Source organism: Lissotriton vulgaris, chromosome 4_1, assembly GCF_964263255.1.
Source record: "Lissotriton vulgaris chromosome 4_1, aLisVul1.2, whole genome shotgun sequence".
NCBI lineage: Eukaryota > Metazoa > Chordata > Amphibia > Caudata > Salamandridae > Lissotriton > Lissotriton vulgaris.
Window position 1 is genome coordinate 760,255,624 of NC_141691.1, and position 22,282 is coordinate 760,277,905.

At 43.4% G+C, this 22,282-nt stretch overlaps 1 protein-coding gene across 2 annotated transcripts in view; it reads left to right on the forward strand.

Annotated features, from left to right (window-relative positions):
- Positions 1 to 22,282, forward strand: part of WRNIP1 (WRN helicase interacting protein 1) — a 488,996-nt gene that overhangs the window by 371,116 nt on the left and 95,598 nt on the right. The window lies entirely within an intron of this gene.

A 22,282-nucleotide genomic window follows, 5' to 3' on the forward strand; every position in this document is an offset into this window, starting at 1 on the left:
GGATGTGAAGGGTTAAAGGTAAAGTAGATTGTTGTGATTACTTCCCTGTGTGGAACATTGTGCAAATGTGAGTTTTAGTGTTGGCTGTGCTTCAGAGGTGGGCAGTTGAATAAAACTGAGGTTCCAGACATACCTGGAAGTTTGTCCTCTTATTCACGGACTATGTCTTCAGCGCCGGGACACCTCCGTCGGAGGTAGCTGCGCGCTCTACAAATTCAAAATAATAAATATCTTAAAAGATGGATACTTGCGGTTAGCACTCCCAGTCCCTTATAACCGAGCTTTCAGCAAGCAATACTCTGGTAGTTAGACTCACGGTAGCAGTCCATAAACCAACTAGTCCAAAAAGTAAAATCAAAAAGGTTAAATGGGCAGAACCCATTTCTCACCCCTACTCTTCCACCTCCGGAAGGAACCAGCATAATGCAAATCAGCCAGGGTCCTACTCGAGTACACCTGGTTGATTACAAATCTGATTCTTACAGAAGCCACATCTTTAAGAAGCAACTTTCGTAAATTTTCCTTAAGAGTTACTAAAACAGAAAGAAGGGTGAGCAGATTGGAAGGCTAAAAGACAGTTCCGAGTCAACAATCAACAAACACTTGTGCCAGAGTATTCACCAGATGAAATGCTGCATCATAGATCTAGAAAACGGGAACAGAAGGAGTAGCATAAGGATTCTGTGCCTTAAGGAAGACTTATAAGGGAGACACATCTCACCTTTCCCCAACCTTGTGACCAACCTTACCTCCTGCCAGGAGCGGACATTCATTTTACCACATTTCTACCTTAGTTTTGAGGTGATTGTGTTAACCTAAAACCCCATTCAGCTGCTTTATTTATTCCCACAGATCTCTTAAGTCCAGGTACACTCAATAACCCTAGCGAGCATGCTAATCAACCCGATATTAAGAGTGGCTAGCATGGAATTTGTCCAGATTCTGACAGAATATGATCTCCTCACTGCCAGCCGATCAAAGTACATGGTATCCATCTTGAGTACCTGGAAATATTTTGGTGAATTTTATTCAACTATGTTATTTGAATTATTCCAGTATTCAGTGGCATCAGTTCCAAAGTCCTGCCTGTTTAGTACTGTAGACTCCAGCTTATATTTAAAAGATTATTATATCTTTTTACAAATTAACTGTGTGCAGATGATCCAAATATAAGTTTTTATTTGTGTCATATCGACATTTGAAGTTTGAAACATGAATACGGCTACACTTTTAATTTGTAAATATCTTCAGTATTATGCTGTTTAGAAACTGTATACATGTGGCTAGTTTAACACTGTTCATGTGTAAACCAGCTTCAATTTGTTTGAAACCAATTTAAACAAGGACAGTGTTTAAGATCCGGTATGCATCAAAGTAATTTTTGCTCTTGTGATATTTGGACAATGAAATATTCCCATCTTTACATCTTATCTTCAGCATTGAAGGCAGCCATTATTCACTTAAACCCCCATAGCAAGAGATTTGTTCGAACTAACATGTGCTTCTAATCATAACGGGGTGGAAACGCCTCAGGCACTTGGCTGTATACCCTGTGTATTTTTTTATGGGTTGCTGCTTATATTTTGGTTTGCAGAAATGTACCTTCAAGTTACATTCTTCTGAAATTTCTGCAAACATTTAAAGCAGCTTGATTGTGTAACCTTGGGTAGTGGCTATTAGCACATTTCCACACTATTAAGGAATAATGCCAAGAGAAACGATATTTTTAAAGAATGGTTTTTGATCCCAAAAGGCTAATATTTATAGGGATGGATAATGTAATATACCATTCTGAGGATACATGTGAGTCGGAGAGAAACACTTTCCATAGGAAAAAAAGGGAAGCTTATGTGGTGACGTTGGCAAATGGACTGGTTTAAGATTGGCTAAAGAAACAAAAAGGTAATGATAATGGTGAAGTGAAACTAGAGGTATATGATACATTTAAAACTGTATTTTCCCTAGAATTTAAATTCTAAATCGCTGACCAATGTAAACCTCTTGCACGACTTACGATGACATGTAGAAATGAGATAAAGAACACCAGATTCTCATTGTGCTAGGTGATGATGTTAACCAGGTAGTGATATTGTCTGTAGGCAAGGATAGACTCTCAAAAAGGAAACTGTTAAGATGTAGGATCTGTAATAGAGCTTGAATACTCGAACAAATCAAGCCTTAGTAAGAGAAATTGAAGCGAAAAATGTGTAGAGCTGAGCGACCTTTTGGTTTGTAGTAGCACAATTAAAGAGCCCTCTATCACAACTGGGTCTGCTGGGTGATAGGAGTAATAGAATATATATTTTTATAAAGTATTCTTCAAATATCCTTTCATTGAAGCATACTGGGTGCTTAGTGGCTGTTAAATTATGAATTGGGAACCACAGATGTCTTCTTCTGGACTGCTCTGTCCACCAAACAATTTTTTCTTCAAAGTCCATTGTAACCATGTTGGTGTACTGAATGCAGCCTTTTATAACAGAAGTACCTGCTTGTTGGCTTTCCAGCCGGGTGACACTCATGGGTTCCAAACCTGAAATCCTTTATTTGGTTCCAATCAAGGTTTGCGATATTGGCTTGTTAATGAATGAATAAAATTATATTTCTAATACACCAGCAGGCACCCAGTAAGGATCACGTCAGTCGCTAAGGCTCTCCTAATGAGTTCCCTAAAATAGGTTTTCTTTCGATCTGTTACATTTTGAGATGAGAAGACTATTGTTTTAACTCCGGGGAGCAGACCTGACCAGAAGGTGTCCTTTGCTGGCATCATCAGGGTTTGGTGGCCTCATTAGTATGAAGGCTGGGTCCACGGAGGGTAACAGTTTCTTTGGTTTTAGGAGCATGTTATGGTTGAACCCTGCTGCTTACACTTGTTCTTGCTCCAGCCCACTATTAGCATGCTGGCGATAGCTAAGGATAAGGAATTCGGATTGTATTGTATTGTATTGTATTGTATGTTGGATTTATATAGCGCTTATAACCCAGGGGTCTCCAAGCGCTTGCCTTGGGAACCCGTCCTGGCTTTTCCCTGTGAGATAGCCCCTGCAGGGCATCCCCAAGGTGAAAGTCAGGCATCCCGCCGCGGGGGGCCATTGTGGAGATTAAGCAAGCTTAATGCCCAGAGTTGCAGAGTGTGAACCCTTGATTAGGTCAGGCACCGAAGCGAGAATTATCGAGTCCGTGGACATTGGTGCTCAAGACCCTGCCGCGTCGGGAATTGAACCCTGGTCCCGGGTCTGACCTCTGCTTCAGGGTCTGCCTGCTCTAACCAGTGAGCCACACTTCTCCACACGAAGTGTGCTGTGGTCATTCTTCTGCAAACAGTTTTTGGAGTGGGGTAACTCATTGGGAAGCACCAAACACGTACCCTGTTATTTTTGACTACCTTTTACTGCATTTGGTAAACACACATTTTGCATGGATTTGAGCAATTATGCATTAGGATGGATTAAAAAGAACCTGCCTAGGTATTTCCTATTATGCCTGTTTTCCATGAATGTTTTTCTGCACCAGTTTAACCTCATTTAAATTGTTGAAGTTATAGCAAGTTATTTTTATGTGTGTGGCTGCAGGGGAAGTTCAGATTTAACTCCTGCTAAATGTGTGGGATGAGTCACAAATGCTAAATACTTTTACAGCGACACAAGTGTAGGAAAAGAGAGATGGGGAATAGAACACTTTAAGCTCCAAGGATTACGTGTGTCCCTGTGAGAATTTCACAATTGTGGGAATGTCCTTTTGCTTCTGTAATACACAACTGATCATTGTGCACGTATAAAGTGCATAAAGCGAATCATACTGAAAGTGTGCTTAAAAATGGAACTGTTGCTGGAACCTGTAGGGTTATATTTAGTTGAACAAGAGAGTGGACTTGTCAGAGTTGAAGGGACATGGTCCGGGTCCCAAGGTTTATTTCGTGGTTAAGAAGCTATGTAGTTGAGTGACAGCTGTTAGAGGTGTTTGCGTGCTATGGATTGATTCAGCTGGCAGGTAGTTATAGTTGTGCAGTTGAGTCAGGGCTTCAGTTAAAGCTTTTAAGGAGTGAGGCCATTTTACGAATCTCCTTAAGGGTTTCATTGTTGAGGGGATCACAGAGCAATATATACATTCTGCATAAACACAAGAAAAGAATGTTGAAACATCTGTGGCCTATCTAGGTATCAAGTTCAACTTTTAATCACTAACGCATTCTTTCAAACCTTAAGGGATGTTTTTGTTTCGTTTCTCATCCAATAGACTTCCAGCTGCAGATTCCTTACCTTAAAATTATCCTCAGGCGTCAGACAGGATCCAGAAAGCAGTACCCCTGTGCACCGGTAGGTGGCGTAGATCGGCTCCGCGTGGCATCGTCCGTCTGTGAGACGTGTGTGGTGCCTATATAGGTGTCATCCCACCGCACTGATGTCAGTTCTTTTCTTTCCATGCTAGTCAGCGCAGATCCAGAGAGAACTTCCCCTTAGTAATTTTTGACATAACTTTTTTTGACTTTAGTCGAAGTGTTTTTGGAGATGATCTCCTGGTGTGGCAGAGTTGTCATCCCGGAAGGCCGGCTTCAAGCTTTGCGGTGCCTGTAATGAACCTGCATCTGGTATGCCTTTGGTGCCTCGAGTGTGAGCACGTTCCAAAGGCCTGCTCCGAATGCCATGAACCCGAATGCCTTGAAGGAGCGACCCCTCAAGCTCCTTGCAGCTCGATGCGCGACTCAGCAATGATTATGATCCTGGTTGAGGGGAAGGTCCCCGGAGCAGCCACAGAGAATTAATTCTTCGTGGCACTTTCAGTCATCGGGCTATTCGAGTAAGTCCCATTGTAAGACGGAAGTTGAAGAGGTCTTTGACTTTACCTCTTCCGTTAAGATGAGGGAGTGTCTGCATTCAAGGCATGGCTCGGTTGTGAGCCAGTGCATCTGTCAGCTCTGTGCTTCCCTGAATTTCTGGGAGCCCCTGCGACCCTCTCGCTCAACTTCAAGAGTGTTATGAGGCCATGCGCCTCATATATGAGCGGTCCGCTCCTGCTGGTGCACCTTCAGGCCCCGTGGGTGTGGTAGGGGCCCCTACTGAATCCACGCCGTCGGCTCCCACCTCAGCCCCAGTTGGGCCCCTTGGATCCACAAATAGATTTGTACCAGCGCCAGTCATTCTAGAGCTTTCATCTAGTTTGATTTGCTCTAGAACTCTCACTGGTCAGTTGCTGCTGGCGCTGTGTGGGTAGGACGTAACTTGTGTAGATGTCCAAGCGTTTCTTATAGACATGGCCTTTGATGGCTCACGTCTTCGGAGACCAGGCGGATTCAGCGCTGGAGCGCTTCAAGGACAGCAGAACTACGACTAGGTCTTTGGGCCTTCCCATGGCCCCTAGTCACCCCCAATCTGTCTTTCACTTCTTCGTGACCATGGAGGGCTTTAAGCCATGTCTGTACCTGCCCAGCCACTGCGTTGTACAAGCTCCACAGCCTCTACCTGGCTGAGGACGCTGTACCCACAGTCTTTGTGGGTCAGGCGGTCGGCCCAGCCCACTGCCCCGTCTCAGCCTCCAAGCCCATCTAGTCTACACCCTTATCATGGGCACCCAGTGGGCGGCAGGATCCGCCATCACCTGCACCACTGGCAGTCTTATCACATCAGACCAATGGGTTTTGCAGGGTTTCCCGGGGGGCTACTCCCTCTCCTTTGTGATTAGCCCTCCACCCATGCCACCTGCTTGCGACAGGCTGACGATGGACCATCTTCCTCTGTTGGCTGTCTTGGCAAAGGGCTCCATAGAGCGTCCCCATGCCAGAAGTAGGCCATGGTTGCTATTTTCGTTACTTTTCGGTGCCCAAGAAAGATGGAGGCTTTCGTCCTAACCTGGACCTACACCCTTTCAATTTCTTCCTCAAGAAGATTAAGTTCAAAATGCATACTCTCGTTCATGTCTTGTCTGCCCTGGACCCAGGTCACTGGATGGTAGTTTTGGACTTGCTTCCATTTGAAGCGCAATGTGCAAAAAAAAATTAATACTGTACATCAGGAGAGTTTTACTGTAAACCTAGAAGCATATTGAGACTGCAATTGCTCCGATTACAGAAAACAAGCAAACCTGTATTATCAATGCACATGAAGAAACACCCCATGATGCATAATACAAACTAATGTCAGTAGGTTTCAACAAGGGAAGGTGTGGAAAGGCAAGGAACTTCATCCACAATGAGGTAATAAACCGGGAAAAGACACCAATAGATAAATTGAGGCGACTAAGACGGCCATTCCCCGGTATGATAAGGCAGTGACTAACCCTTACCTCAGTATCCCCCTATCCCCCGCCAGAGTCAAATGGGTTTCCAACTCTGATGTAAATATCCAATTGGGGTTTCACCTTATAAATGATCCGTTTGCACTCTTTTGCCAGTTCTATAAGCCAGTCACCCCAGTTGGGACCGCAGGGTTCGCCATTGCTGAAGAATGCATAGTTTGGTGGTAGCTAGTCCCGTCACCAGCCACCATTTCCCATGTTTAGTGGGTATATCGCCATCGGTCGTATCTTGTAGGAGAGACAATCTGGTTGAGGGCCTCCTCCAGTTCCCCAAGGTAGACCACACTTCCTCCCCAAAGCCACTAAGTTTGGACAGTTCCATAGAGCCTGCATCACGTCAAACCCACCTATCCCGCATCTCCAAATGCGGTGTGTCAACAGATCAAGCAAGTTTCTATCGAGAATAGAATGCATACTTAGTTAATACATTTTTCTTGTGTTATAAAGCTTTTTTCTAAACGACATTCTCATCTGTTGTACACACATTTTTTAAGTGCATCCGATTCAATATTAAGAGTGAAATACGAAATTCAGAAAAAATTTGGCTGTGATGATTGAAGCACATCAACATGTTCACCTGTGATGTGCACACATTTGCTAGCAGAAAATCAAATTGAATCATTAAAACAGGAAACCAAATGAGACAGCTGCGATGTGCACACATTAAAATGAAGCTTGAAGAACACCCAGGAAAAGCCTTTCTGTGATGTTCACAGAGACTCATACTGTCATTGCTAGCATTTCTTCCATGGTTCTCAATTTGAAGCACATCTGGGGACGTTTTGTCTGTGATATATTTATACACATAGTAACTCACACTACAACCAAAGTGTTTGTTTTGCATTCTTTATATAGTTTTAATGTAATATACTATAATCCATTTATTATAAACTGAGGTGTAAAATGCAGTTTGATTACCCCTCCTAATTTCTTTCAAAGCAAAGGGGAACCTCCAATGCAGTGGAAGAGATGGAAGGGGGAATTGTATACCTGGCCACCACAAGAAGCAGAATTTTCAATGTGTTTTTGAAAGTATTAAGTGCTTCATTCATGTCCTGGTATTTCAATACTATATAGAATATAATGGCAAAGGACCAGATCATAGTAAATACCAGAAGTAAAAAAGTACAAGATCGATAATGAGTTCTGGCAACGGCGGCCCCTCCCCGTCCACTTCCGCACCCAAACCCCCCCCCCCTTGTGTTTCTTGTGTAGCTTTGGGCTTGACGTAGGACTGGTCCAGGGCTATGATCGGCTGGAGGGGAGTGGTGGGCTCTACCTACACTGCCCATGTGGTTTAGGGCGGTGTCTTAGGAAGGACAAAAATCTCTTGCGCAGTGACCCCTCTCCAACCCCAGCTGCATTGCTGGGGTTGGAGAGAGCAGGCACAGAGTCCTAGTTTGTCCTGGAGCGCATATCATCGGCGCTCAGACCGATCCTGAGCTTCAGGATTGGCCGCAGGACAGGCTGGGAGTCTGTGCCTGCCTGGAGCTGCGGAGAGGAGCAGAAGAGCAAGATGTCATGCTGGAGGGCAGCAGGTAAGTTTTTGTTTTTGTTTTTGTTTTTTTGTATTTGTTGTCCCTCTCACTACCCCGCCTCTTTTGAGCATTTTTTTTTATCTCCGTTGTACCCGTTAACCCAACCCCCCACCCCACCTGTTTTCCCCAATACCAGCCGCTCTTGGTTTCTGAGGGCTCACGATTTACCAAATACCATAGCAACTGCTAAAGGCTTTAAGCAATCTCAGAATCTGACGTGGACTGTCAATGAATTAAAATGACATGAACTTGCTGTATTAGTGGGTCTTGTAACCAGGTAGAGTATAGGCGAGCTAAAGAAGACTGAGCATTTTACAAATATGGAAACAATATGTATTTTGCTACCTCAAACGTTTGCCCAGCAGTTGGTAAAGAGTGCACGTTATGTGTTAGAGTATGGCATTTTGCAGAAGTGTGCTGGGGCAAGAAGAATCCCAAAATGAGAAAAGGAAAAGTGGCTTGGATGTGTGAGCATGATTAAACAAATTCGGAACACAGGTAGCATCCTCTTTTACATTAACAGGGAGGGATTGATGAGGAAGGCTTAACCTTTGAAATCAAAGATATGGAAAAGAGACCTCGGATCAATAAACTCTGACGAAGCTGCCCAATGTAAATCTGCTCTCTCCGCCCAAGCTGACTTGGTTGAGGTGCAAGCACTCACCGACGCCTACAATTCGACAATTTCCAACATCATGGATGAAATTGCACCACTCCAACACAAAAATGCCTCAACTAAAATATCCAAACCGTGGTATAATGGCAACTTAAACAATGAACAACTCAACCTCAGGGCAGTTGAACGGTCCTGTCGATCCAATCCTTCCTCGGACCAACTAAAACTCCTTAGAGATGTCAGTAGCCTCTACAATAAACAAATCAAGAGTGCCAAGGCTTACTACTTCAGACACCAACTGGATCAAGTGGCAAACAGCCCCAAGAAACTGTTCAAATTGGTCAAACAGCAATCAGTCGTTGGTCCAAACCACTCTGAACTTGATGGCTGCCCACCCTCATGCGATGATCTAGCCGCTTTCTTCTCGGAGAAATCAAGACTCATCTCTGCTGACCTCGGCTCTAAGAAGGCTCTATTGCCTCCCTCAGGTGCCGCCTCCCCCCTTGACCCCTTTGATAAGGACAAATCGACCACCAAGAACAATGCGTTGTGGGGTACCTTTACCCCATTTAGTGAAAAGGACATCCACAAGATTCTTCAGAATATCAACCCCTCCATCCACTTCAGTGACTTGTTTCCCCTGGCTATCTTCAAAGAAATCAAGAATGCACTCATCCCCATCTCTTTTTCGGTCACGGTAACATCTGACCGGCCGTTTTGTTTTGTCTCCTGGGCGAGGAGAACCCAAATGATGCAAAAGAGGGCAGTACAGTGTGGCTTCTGATGGGAATTTTTTCCATACGTCCTTGAGCCCTTACTCGGCCAACACTACATAAAAATTTGCATGGTGTGTTCCCACGGGTGTTATCTGTATGGTATTTGTCTTGTGGTCCATGGTGAATAACTTACTCCCTTGACTACTAGGTACAATCTGGTGTTTTGATATTGAGTTCGGGGCGTGTACCTGGTCAGTCGTTAAACCTGCCCTTAGACCCTCTTTTCAATTATTGTTGTGTATATCTTCAAAGAAATCAAGAATGCACTCATCCCCACCTGGACAAGGACAGTAAATGCTTCTCTTTCACAAGGCACGATCCCCAGTTGCCTAAAAGCAGCCCAGGTTTCACCTATTCTAAAAAAACGAACGCTGACAAATCTGATCTGAATAATTTCCACCCCATTTCCTACATCCCCACACTAGCGAAACTTCGAGAAAAATGTGTTCAATCTCAACTTTGTGCTCATGTAGAGAACTATCAACTTCTGGACCAACATCAGTCTGGCTTCAGGAAGGGACACAGCACCGAATCAGCTCTCACCCACGTCATGGATGACAATTTAAAAATGCTTGACAAAAACGAATCCTGCCTCTTGATTCTCCTTGACCTTTCCTCCGCTTCAGACACAGTTAATAATGATAACCTCCTATCCATCCTGCAAAATAGAATGGGTTTTGCTGATCAGGTGTTACAATGGTTCTCGTCTTTCCTACATCACACATCACAAAGAGTCAAGGCAAACCACTCTCTCTCCTGTACTCATGGGGGTCCCTTTTCCTGGAACCTCTCGCTAACTCATTAAACTTCATGAAAATTCTCTTCGACATGTATGCGGACGACACGCAACTCTATTTGAAAATCTCATCCTTGGAAAACATCATCTCCCTTAACACTACTGTCTACTCAAAACTGGTTAACGGAGAACCATCTCCTGCTTAACACTTCCAAAACACAATTCCTGCTCATCTCCCCTCCGAACCACATCCCCAACATAGATCTATGGATGAGTCACCTCACTGCTTTCAATTGTACTCCTCTCCTCTCATCATAGACTCGGCCAAATCCCTTGGAGTCTCCATAGACAAGCACCTGAATATGAAAAACCATATCAGCAATGTATGTAAGGGAGCAAACCGTTTGTTGAGGTCACCCAGAAATATCAAACCTTTCCTTCCACTAAATGATTTCAAGCAGGTGGTCCAAGCGCTTGTCTTGACGAGGCTTGACTATGGCAGCGCTACCCTCTGTGGCTTTCCCAAATACGCCCTGGCTCCACTAAGGTCAACTCTGAACGCGGCGGCTAGACTGGTCACAGGCACCAAACTATACTATCATATATCCCAAGTCCTAAATTCTCTCAATTGGCTACCATACGAAGCTCAAATTTAGTTGAAGATTACTGTTCTGTCTCACAAAGCCCTTCGCCTCAATACTTCCAGGTACCTTGCGCAAAAACTTGAACTATCCTGTGGTTTTAGAGCCTCAATAAGTGCCACTACTTTCCTCCTAAAACCACTCCTCCTTAACATAAAAAACTTGTCACCAAGCCTTCTCCGGCGCTGCACCAAAGATTTGGAACTCTCTTCCACCGGAAGTACGCAGAATCTCTACAACAAAGGCTTTCAAATTGAAAGCTAACCGATTCATTATGAACAAATTCTTACCCAAAGAGGGATACGCTCACTTGCTCGGATGTTGATATTGCATTTATGTGATTCCTCCCATTCATATTGTAAAGCGCTCTGTTATCCTTCAGGATCTTGTTCGCGCTATATAAAACTTTATAAATAAATAAGGTTGTGGGAGGAAAAATGTATCCTATTGTTCCTTAAGCATTCTGATGATCAGAGAAGTTGAAAGGTGTGTGGGTCCCTGCCACTGTCAGTCATGTCCCAATGTAACGACGAGGATACCGGTCAACTATATCTATTTTGCTCCTATGGATTCTTCTGTAACACTTGTTTTTAGGGGCACCTGTCTTCCACCATGCATCTTCTATGACTGAATAACCACCATATGCTGCCTGTTCTCCTCCCACTTCTTACTCTACTTCTATTCAGTGTAGTGACAGAACTACACAAAATGAGGTAAGCTAAATAGACTTATTTGGAGAAGCTGCCCAAGACGTGGACGGTGTGGCTACCTCAGATTCAAACCACTCAATGACAATGGTAGGAGAAGCCCAGACTATCATTTCATCCACCAACATAAAGCAATACGTCATAAATAAAGAACACTTTTAAATGTAATCAATATATACTACATTCAAGAAGCCTGTTCGTTAACTTGTTTGATCCTCAGGGTCAGTTTAGTACCATCTAAAGAAAATTAATCAATAGAGCAAATTTATAGTAAAAGGTCTGTATCTGACTTTCTTTTTGCAGTCAGGATGTTCTTTGGGCCAACACTGGGTCTATATTTGCTTTACGTAAGTTTAAGTTGTGAGTTGTATACATTTAGAGTAGATAAAAATAAAACCACACCCTGTGAGTGGCATTTATTTGACTAAAGAGAGTTAAATTAGACACAGTGGGGAAAAAACACAAAAACGGATAAGGAAAAATAGCAGTATGTCACTATCCCTGTTGGTGTCATTGTTATGTCACAGAGGGAGATGTGCAGTAATTAATCCTATCTTACTCGTGATAATGCATGGGTAAATCATGCCTACAACTGGATTAAGATACAGCTTCTCACTGAAAGTGCTTTGTAGATAAAAGATGTATATTCAGATGCCAATCTCATCAAAGACCGGAGTAAGACTCAACTACTCATAAACGTTTTGTGAGTCAGGCTTCAAGTAGTTATGGCTTCTTTGAAGAACCCTGAAATAACTACTGAAAGGATAATCTCCACTGTGAAAGAATGGAAGAAGGACAGTGTACAGTCCAATTAATGTAGTTGGTACTGTACTGGAAACCAGAATGAGCAATAGCAAAGGTGTTCAAACCAGCGCCATTCTGAAGGGAGTCAGTAAACAACCCCCTCAGCCTACCCGGTGATGCCAGAGTGTCAGACTGGCTAGTTTGGCCGGGGCTGTTGTGCGTTTTAAAAAATGACCAGTTGATAAAAAGGCACCTGGCAGTTGGATCTTTTTAGCTTAGGGTTTTAACAGATACACTGTGAGTCACCTATTGCTAACTATACACATAGAGTGGGCTTTGGGTCTGCCCCTTCCAGTCCTGGGCTCATTATTTTTAACCAACTTGTTTAGACCATGGACTTGAAACGTTGACAATTGCATCTTTGCTCGAGGCATTTATCTCTTGCCTAATGCTATTTTCTGATTCAGATTAGCCTATCACCTCCACTTGAGTGTGTTATATTGTATTGGAAAGTTCTATGCTAGGCTGGGTGATGTCACCTGTGATGTACTTAGTGTTCCAGGTGTGAGGTCATCTTCTGGTGTGGGCAGTGACAGTTTGGCCAGCTGCGTCTGGTTGGGTTGGTTCAGGGTTCTCCTAGAAATAAACTAAACTTAACATAAGTCGGGAAAATGGATGTCAGCAATGCAATTGCAGTTCCTTTACCCTTTTTGATGGCACCTGGAGAGCCGTCAATTGAATGTAAGGAGTGGATAGAGAGTTTTGAGAATTACTTAATAGCGTTGGATGGCACAAAGTTTCCTCCCGTTAGGAAGAAGGCCTTGTTGTTAGGGTCTTTAGGAAAGGAAGGACAGCATATTTTTAAATATTTGCCACTAGAAGGAAATGCGTAAGGAGGTGCAATGGAGGATGTGTATAAGGAGGCAGTATTGAGATTGCAAAAGAAATTTTCGAATCAAGTTAATGTGGTGATGAGGCGACATAAGTTTTACACACAGCCTCAACGTGCGAATTAATCTATTGATGATTTCATTGTGAGGTTAAGGGAGCTTTCGGCGAAGTGCCAGTTTCGATAGATGCAAGAAGAAATGATAAGGGATCAATTAATTGTTCAATGTGCTAGCAAAAAGACTCAAGAGAGGCTCTGGGCGGCTAGCAATCCAACACTCAAGGATGCCATAGCTATTGCCAAGGTTGTGGAGGAGTCTGAAAAATGTATGAGGGAAATGTAGATCACCTCGAATAAAGTGAAGGATGATGATGTGGCGGTTCTGGATGATGACACTGACACAATTATTGCTGTAAAGAGTAAATTTCAGGGTGGTGCTGTTGCAAGTGGAAAGAGTAGGTTTCAGAGGCAATGGAGCAAAGTGTCTGCAAAAGGTGGTGTCAAGTAGTGTACAAGATGCGGAAGTAGCTACCATCTAGCAGATTCGAAATTGTGCTTCGCAGTAGGAAAAGACTGTTTAAAGTTTTGGAAGAGAGGACATTTGGCGAGAATGTGTAAGCAGCAAGACAATAAAGGGAATGCTGTGGAAGTGGCACAAGCTTCGTATAGGGTTATAGTTGTTGATAGTGGAGGAGAAGTTGCAGGAGTTGTGAGAGATGAGCGGAAGAGGGTGCGTCCTAAAGCAGATTTTGAAATCAATGGGAAGAAAGTGTCGCTTATAGTGGATACTGGATCACTCTACAGCATTGTTCCACAAGTTCTGTTTAAAGAGACTTGACCAGAAACTATATTTATTTCAACGGATGTTGTGTTGAAATATTACCAAGGCAATGATATAAATGTCCTGGGATGTTTGGACGCTGATACTTGTTTTCAAGGAAGAGCTACACAAGGGAAGCTGTATGTGGCTGAGGAAGGTCCGCCTATCTTGGGTTGGCCACATCAATTTGACCTGGGCATAACGGTTGATCCGAGATCAGATGTTCCGGTGTTGGCTGTGGACAATCTGAGTTTGGATGATATTTTGGAACAAAATAAGGCTGTCTTTGAACCCAGATTAAGTCAATTCAATGGTTATGAACATGAAATAAAGTTGAGGAAGAATTATGTTCCAGGGAAACATGTGGCGAGAAGGGTTCCCATGGCGGCAAGACCAAAGGTCAAAGAAATTATTCAACAGTTGTTAGATGACAAAGTGATAGAACCGGTTGAAGCTACAGCTTGGTTGTCTCCGGTGGTTATTACCAAGAAGGCAGATGGTTCACTAAGATTCTGTGTGGACTTAACAAGTTTAAATGAGAATGTAATCATGAACAGATTTATGCTTCCGAACATTAATGAATTGGTCTTGATGTTGTAATGGTGCAAAGTTTTTTACAAAACTGGATATGCGGAGTGCATATCATCAAGTTAACTTAGCCTCGCAGTCTAGAAATGTAACTTCATTTGTTACTGGCGAGGGTACATTCCAGTTTTGTAGGCTTCCCTTTGGTTTATGTTCTGCAGCGAGTGTATTTCAAAGATTGATGAACACAATTCTTGCAGGTGTGAAGAAAGCAATTGGGTTTCAAGATGATGTGTTGGTGTTTGGGGCAAGTGAAGAGTAACATAATCTGTCCTTAGCCAAAGTTCTAGGGTGCATGGCTAAGGCGGTGTTGACATTGCGTAGGGAGAAGTGTAAGTTCTTCACTAGAGAAGTCGAGTATTTAGATCACTTGGTCACCAGTGAGGGAATTAAACCAAAAGAGAATTTGGTAAGTGCTATTGTCAATGCCCGACCTCCACATGATAGAGATTCCTTAAGATCCTTTATGGAATATTATGCCAAGTTTGTGTTTGATTTTGCACGGAAGACTGAGCCATTGAGAGAGTTGTTGAGACGTGGTAGGAAGTTTGTTTGGGAGGTACAACAGCAGGAAGCTTTTGACTTGGTTAAACATGATATCACAAATGCTGGGGTTTTGACTCCATTTAAGTCTGGCTTGGAGTGTGTTGTGACTGTGGATGCCTGTGCTGTTGGGATTGGGGCCGTTTTCGCACAGAGACATGGAAAAGAGGAGAAGACTGTTGCTTTTGCCTCCAGATCATTGACTGAGATTGAAGAAATTATGCAGTGATTGAAAGGGAGGCATTGGCGGCGGCGTGGGCAACCAACTACTTTAGGGTGTTTTTGTGGGGGAGTCCATTTACTTTGCGTACAGACCATAAACCCTTGTTGAAAGTTCTGGGTCCAGGTGGAATTAAGAATTATTCTGGGCGTTTAGCGAGGTTAGCGGTCAAGTTACAAGAGTTTGATTGCAAAGTTGAGTGTGTGCCTGGATGGCGCAACAGGGTTGGCTGACTGTTTGTCGCGTTTACCAGATAAGAAATGTTTGTTGGTGGATTTACAGACAATCAGAAGAGGTAGTAGCGAATGTTGAAGATGCTTTGGAGTCGTATGCGAATGCTATTCAAAAGAACACGTGGTATAAGCATATGCAAGAGGATGTAGTTTTGAGTTGGGTTGTACGAATGATCTGGGATGGTTCTCGGAGAGAGGATGTGTTACCAGTGGGTGTTAGGCCATTTGTGAAAATTGTGGATGAGCTGTCTGTGGCTGCTGATGGTACCATCATGAGGAATGATAAATTTGTTCCTCCTTGCGGTTTGCGTTCCAGGTTAATTGGTTTGGCTCATGGGGGGCATCTGGGGCAAACCTTGACGGTGAAAAGATTGAAGGAGAATTATTTGTGGCCGAACATGGATGCAGAAGTGAAGGATTGGGTGGAGTGGTGTTTGGCTTGTAGGGAGTCTGAGAAGAGGTTGAGAGTTGGTTTGGGTGTTTCTAAAGAGCCGCAGCATATTGCTTCGGCAGAGCGAGTGTGGGAAAAGGTCTGTTTGGACTTTTTATTGGTCCATTTACATTTTTGCCGCAGTGTCAGAAATTTGCTTTGGTGTTGGTGGATGTTAAGTCAAAGTGGATTGAAGTGGCTTTTATGAGTTCGGTTACCACTGCTGCTACTATGGTGTTTTGACAGAGATTTTCAAAAGAGAGGGTTTTCTATCAGTCATTCTGTCTGATAATGGTACACAGTTAATGTCTTCAGAGATGGAGGAGTTTTTTAATTCTGTCGGTGCCAAACATTCCTGTTGTTCATTATACAACCCACAGGGGAATGGGTTGGTGGAGCGTCTGAATAGAATGCTGAAGGGTACCATGCAGTTGGCACACAACTCTTGTTTGTCTGTGGTGGATGCTGTAACTGAGATGTTGTGGGCTTACAGGACAACTGTTAATAGTAGTTTGGGTGCGAGTCCTTTTGAGATTATGCGTGGTAAAGTAGCTGGGACGAAATTGCTTCCAGCTTGGATGCAGAGTAGTTCTGACTCTAAAAGTATGCATAACTCTGTGTCTGATGGGAAAGCTGAAAAATTGTTCATCAAAGTGGGTGGTTGGGTTATGGTTAAGCCTGGTCTTAACACTAATTTCTTGAATAAGTTCAGAGGTCCATTTAAGGTTAAAGCTGTTGGTGGAAATTGGGTTAAGTTGATGAATGGGCAGACGTGGAATTTGAGGCGTGTTGCTTTCTATCAAAGGATGAATGGTAAGTCGAAGGTGGATTTGCAGGTGGAGAATGAAACAGCTGGAGACTCGCCTTGGATGATGATGGCTGATGGTGATTTTCAGAAAAATGATTGTGTTGGTGGTTTGGGCAGGTGTGTGCTTGATAGTTCGATTGGTGATGGTGGTGATGGAAGAGGCGGAGATGGGTTGTTGGTCTCTTCTCGTGTTTTGAGGGAGGCGGGCGGAAGAAGGGCTCCTGTGTATCTTAGGGATTGTGTTGCTTCTGTTTGAAACCTTTCAAAATATTCTTTTCAGGTACCATGATGAATTAACTTTGTTGTGTTATTACTTTCTTTTGTTTTTGTTTTCTTTTGTTTGTGTTTTTTATTGTAATGTAAGATGGGGGATATGTTATATTTTATTGGAATGTTCTATTGCTAGGCTGGGTGATGTCACCTGTGATGTACTTAGTGTTCCAGGTGTGAGGTCATCTTCTGGTGTGGGCAGTGACAGTTTGGCCAGCTGCGTCTGGTTGGGTTGGTTCAGGGTTCTCCTAAAAATAAACTAAACTTAACATAAAGCTTTGACCCAACTTATTATATCCACAACATAGTGTTTGCATTAAACTGCATGAGGAACTACTTTACAACTGTAGTAATCTCTGTCCGCTCTATTCTGTGCGCTGGCACATTAAATTCAGACCTAATGTCTTTGCCCGTGTTTGTTGTAATGTATTTTTATTTATTTTACTGTTGGTTGAAGAGAACATGTTGGGTCCAACGGGCTGAACATGATTCCGACTGCAACCAACAGCAGGAATTACTAGAAGCATTGTGAGCGCGCGTTTTATAGGACATGCCGATTGTTGTAGCAGTCTGACTTGTTACTTCATGCTTAAAATTTCAGAAGGGATTCCTTACCTCCATGGAGACCACAATCCGTGCCTGGTGAAGCCTAAGTGACGCCCGTGGTGGCGGTACGGAATGATGTCAGCTGCTCGTTTTACGGCTGCACGCTGCGCCTGTTGACAGGTTGAGTGCAGTGACGTAGCTCACACACACATTGTTTAGCTTGGCCTGATTACGAGCGCGCGCCACTGGATGCTTTATAGGCGGAGCAATAGAAATAGCGGTCCGTGTATTACATTTCAGCAGGGCAGAATAATCTTCCTGGTGTAATGTCTGGCTGGAACAATATGAACATCTTGTTTATAGGTCTACCTTGTGTTATCTTCTTGTTAAATTGATCTGGTTGTCTTTGAGTACAGCCGTGTGCTGTGACTGCTACAGGTCACAAATGTGCACATCATCCTTGACCTTTTCTGTTTACAATTTCTTTTGCATACAGTTGATAACGTGTGCATTATGCCAGGTGCGGGTATGATGTATTTTGTTCGTTTAACATGAAGTAGAACTACACTGTGCTCTGAATGTGCTGTTTAAGAGGCAGTACTTAGCCAACTATATGTTTATGAGCAGGTGGTGCAATTGTAGTGTTGGCGAGTGCAGGGCAAAAGGGCTTGGTGACCTTTCTAGCAATTAGTTCAGGGCTGGGCTGGGCTGCTCATTGCCAAAGTGAAGTCTGGCCTCAGCACCTTCACATCCCGCCGAGGCTGTGTGTGATGCCGGGCCCTGCACTGTACCATGAACCTGAAGGATACGACCAGAGCTTGAGCCTAGTGGATTCGGGGGAGCATGGGCATTGCGAAGAGTTGGGTGAAGTTCATGCTTTACATGCATGTTGGCCAATTCTGGAAACGTCAACCATAGTTAAAGTAGGTGAAGTTTCCAGACTTGCCTAATATGCAAAGGCCAGCCATAAAATCCTACCTCTGTCACGATTTCCTACTCTGGAAAATCCTGAACCTGAAAATTGTGGCTGCCTCCGGGAAAGATAGCAAAGAATGGTGCTCTAGGGTAGGCGTGGTTGGGGGGGGGGGGGGGGGGGGCAGAAGAATGCCAGTGATTGTGAGCACGAGGAGCAGGGCAAATCTCGAAGCCATACAGCAAGGGGACAAGCAATGTCTGCCAGGCAGCACCAATATACCCACCGACTATTGTGCCAGTGTGACGTTTCCTGCAGCTGCATGTTTTTGTATGTTTTTTAAAAAATACTTTGCAAAATCTCACTCCACTAAAAACACTGCTCTTTGTAAGTTATGGTGAGGTAAAGCACCCATTTTTAATCTTCTGCCAAATGTGCAGTGCTCAGGACCTCACACATGACCTCATAAAGTACATGATTGACCAGATCACTGGAAACAACTCATATTATTTGACCAGTAATGCCTTTATTAACAGTGTCATTACAAAGATTTAAAACTTCGAAATCTGAACAATGTATGTCTGCAGATATCGTAATATCGGAATCAGGATCCGTTAGAGTGATTGTGTTTGGCCGTCATGGCTTGGGTACCAAACTATATCCCCTTGACCTTAGGGATATTAAGACGACAGGGTAGGACAGACTGGTCCTCACTCCTGTATGGAATCGGTATTGTGATTCTTCCAGTTATAAGGCATGGTTATTTATGTGCCATTAGTACTTTCGAAAAACTGTTTTCCCTAACAAACTCCATGACGAATTAAGAGTGATCAATTTGGCCCTGATGAAGCCCTTTTGAGGTGAAACGCATTGGCTTCACTTTTCTGACTTCATAAAATAATATAGCACACATCTTCAACATTGAAGGCTCAAGAAAAACAGTTTTTCTTATTGTCTCGCTGCTATTGTTGCCTCTCTGTCCATGAGTTGTTTGTTGTATGGTATGGTCTATGAGCAGCGGACCATTGAGGTAGGCAATATTATCAAATATTATTTGACCGTACTATTATGTGACGAATTGGGCAGTGCAGCTTTAATTCCCTTGGCTGCTCGATGCAGTTTGAATTCAGAGATCACAATTAGCTGGAGCCATGCCAATCACTCATTAAAGTCTGAATAAGTGAATCCAGCACCTTCACCAGAGTGTGCAATTCTCACAGAAGGCACTTGGAAATACAAGAGTCAAGATACTGGAAAACAACAGGCCAAGCTGCATTAACCATGAAGTGAGAAGTGGAAGACCTGGTCCTAACGACCATTTATGCAAATAACTGACATGTTAGTATGTAGGTGAGAGATGTGTGTAACATGCTGAGTGACTTGTAGCCAGTGGGTTTGTTTACCACATTTTCGGAGGCACAGGTAGCATTTGGTAGATGTCCAGGCCTCTTTCTCTAATGTGCCAAACTGGCTAGTATAGCTATGGATATTTAGGTCAAGTTCTCGAGGGCACCCAAACCAGCATCGACTCTAGAGGCCATGTTTGAAATAGGGGGGAGAGTGTTAACTGGTATCCAAACTATACAGAGCCTCGAAGCAAGACTGGAAGAAAGCCACTTTGAGAGGCAGGCATCAATGGTAGTATAAACTACAAGATCTCATCATTGACAAAGAATGGGAGATAGCTTCTCCAAATCAATAGAACTTTAAGCAGTGCCTTATTTAAACGGACACATTTCTACTACCTTTAACAGACCCACATGAAACTGCAGAAGATTAACAAGATCTACCCAGGGAGATCCTCTACATGCCCACGATGTGGAGATGGCCTAGGCACATTCTTGCACAAGACTTGCGAGATAGTAACAGAACTCTCGGGGGGAGAGGAGTGGGGTTGTCGATGGATTACCTCCAGCCAGGGCAATATACCTGAGTTCTCAATGAAACACTGTCTACTCCGTATTCTCCCAACCGAAAAAGGAGAAAATGAGATATAAATTATCAATCTTGGAATTAGTACTGGCAAGGTTCCAAATAGCCTTTATTTGCTTAATCCCCAAGGCTCTAGAGAGACTGCCTGGAAGAGAAACCTATGGAGGGGAATCTGGCAGAAGAGACGCACACACGAGGGCCACTAGAAGGGATGAAAAGCAGACCATTGTCATTTGTCAGATGCCCTGGCTGTTGGTATTTCTCCTCCACTCTTGCCCTCCTACTTTAAAGGGGAGTTATGAGTGGGTAAACATCACAATAGGCTGGACACAATGGAAATCCACATGCTGCTATAGAAAACATGGGCCAAACAAATGGAATGGGTTTAGCTAGTAGGACAGCCAGAACAGACCAATGTAAGTAAAACTTTTGCGATATAGGAAAGGTAATGCGTACTGTGTGGTGTGAGCCTGCAGTAAAATGTGGGTTGTTGGAAATTCGGAGATTGTTGGTTGGACACAGAGAGAATTGGAGCTATGGTCTGCGCCGCACTGATTAAAGATCAAAGATTAAAGTCTTAACAAACTTACCGGAAGAAGTGCAGCTTCCTCTTAATTTATCATTTGGCAACCAGCTGAAGATATTAGTATTGGGCATTCTGGGGAAGACATGGTTGAAGATTGTATTAATTTACCTTGAGGTGTTGTGAGTGCAAGCTATTCTAGTGCCCTTGGACAAGAGTGAAGAGGCAATATTATGAACCCTGAGTCGCGTGTCACATGGTGACGTCATTGGTTAGACAGGTCCCTTACTCAACCATCATGTTTTTGTAAGGCAAAGTGGATGTGAATTCAGGAGAGACCTATCTATCACCTACTGGCGGTAGCCAGTAGGTTGTTATAGTTAGGACCAACTTTTCCCAAGGACAACTCGATTTTGATTTTGCTTTTAACCGTGGCTGTGTTTGACGAATCTTCACGAAAGTTTCAAACCCAGTGTACCAGTTCCTTCAGCTGCTGTTCGGAACGTTTCGGGTTGATTCGTCAAGCGGGGAAGAGAAAAAGGGGGGTCCAAAAAGTTTCTTCCTCCATGCAGTATTATTGGGATTTTGCATATTTTTAACATGACTGCAGCCCGACCACTGAACAGAATTAAACCAAATTTTGCTGAAAAGCAGATCTTGGTCTAGAACGATCCCTTTTTGTACTTTTATGTAAATCTGTTTGGTTGTAGTTTGGGAGTTATTAAATACAGAAATATTTGTATGTCTAGGGACACATTTCCATCCACTTAGGGATCAGCAGATCCGGGGGATAAAAGCAAGTCTCTGGCTGGCTGCAACCTAAAAGGGAAGTTGTTGCCGCCATTTTGTTTCTCAGTCAGGGGATGGGGGGCGTGGGTGGAGGCGAGGGGAGAAAAGTCGTTAAAACATTTACCAGATGAAGTGCAGCTCCCTCTTAATTTAATTAGCATGCTATCACTTGGGAAAGATAGGTTCTGAGAGAGAAATAAAACAATAAAACATGGTGGATGTTTATCCTAGGTTTCGCCTTTAATCCACCTAAATGTGTGGAACCTTAAGACAATTATATATTATGCAGCCCTCTTATGAGACAGTCAAACGTGATTTAAGCCACTGGTCACAATACGATTTATAAGTGATGGAAGTCTGCAAGTTTTATTACTTTTTCTGTAAAATGATAAGTCATAAATGAAACCAAATTGTAAGTGACTGGGCCTCTCAGGCTTTCAATAACACTTAGCTCGTGAGACAAGACAATTCCCTCCTGCTCATTGTTAAATAAAACCGGCTGGCCCATTATCATTCACTGATCGCTGCCTCAGTCCACCAAAAATACAACTCCACCTAAACCAGTTGTCTGGTACAAACCAAATGTGTCTTTCAAGTGCACACTCAGCATTCATATCTGTGTACCACTGAATTAGAGCTCAGTCTGTTAGCTGAATTAGCCACACTGATCACATACCATTGCAAACCCTTTCAAGCTGGCTGCTTGTACCTTTATCTACCCTTTTCTGG